The following is an 882-nucleotide window of genomic DNA, read 5'->3' as shown; positions in this document are numbered from 1 at the left end:
ATCTTTTATACTGGAGAATCTAGTATTCTTATGCATGAAGATAATGAATTCGATAGTTGTGGTCGGGACTCTATATGGATTTATGACCACATTTTCCATAGGGCCCTCTTATCTCTTCCTTCTTCGAGCTAGACTTGTGGAAGAAGGAACCGAGAAGAAAATAGCAGCAACAACTGGGTTTATTACGGGACAGCTCATAATGTTCATGTCTATCTATTATGCGCCTTTGCATTTAGCATTGGGTAGACCCCATACAATAACTGTCATAGCTATACCCTATCTTTTATTTCAGTTCTTCGGCAATAGTCAAAAAAACTTTTTGAATTATGGATACAAGAATCCAAATTCAATACGTAATTTTAGTATTCAAAGAAGATTCTTTCAGAATCTTCTTTTCAATTTTTAAATCCCCTTTTCTTACCGAGTTCCATATTCATGAGATTCATCAATATTTATTTGTTTCGATGTAACAATAAAATTACTAGAAAGATTAATATATCTAGAATATACAATAATATATACGAAGCTATTCGCCCCCCCCCACATATTTGATAGCTTCTCCTAGAAAAAAACTTGTAATACCTATTCCATTCGTAATTCCATCAATTCTTTTTTTATCAAAAAAAGAATTTAATTTCACTAATCTTCTGATACTAGCAATTAAAGATTTTTCATAAAAAAGATCTATATAACCATGATTATACGACCAATTATATATGATATTTTGAAAATGATCGGCAACATTTTTTTTAAGAAAACTTTTTTCAAATAAATTTAATAAATTCAAATTTTTTAAATAGGAATAAACCGATTTGTAAAAAAAAGACGCTAGAAATATTCCCCAAAAAGTGAAACTCAAAGAAAAAGTTGCGGTTTGTGAAA

This window comes from Vigna unguiculata, chromosome 3 (genome assembly GCF_037176805.1).
Source record: "Vigna unguiculata cultivar grain cowpea cultivar isolate G323 ecotype 2 chromosome 3, ASM3717680v1, whole genome shotgun sequence".
Lineage (NCBI taxonomy): Eukaryota > Viridiplantae > Streptophyta > Magnoliopsida > Fabales > Fabaceae > Vigna > Vigna unguiculata.
The sequence above is the reverse complement of the archived record's forward strand: the minus strand, read 5'-3'. Positions refer to the sequence as shown.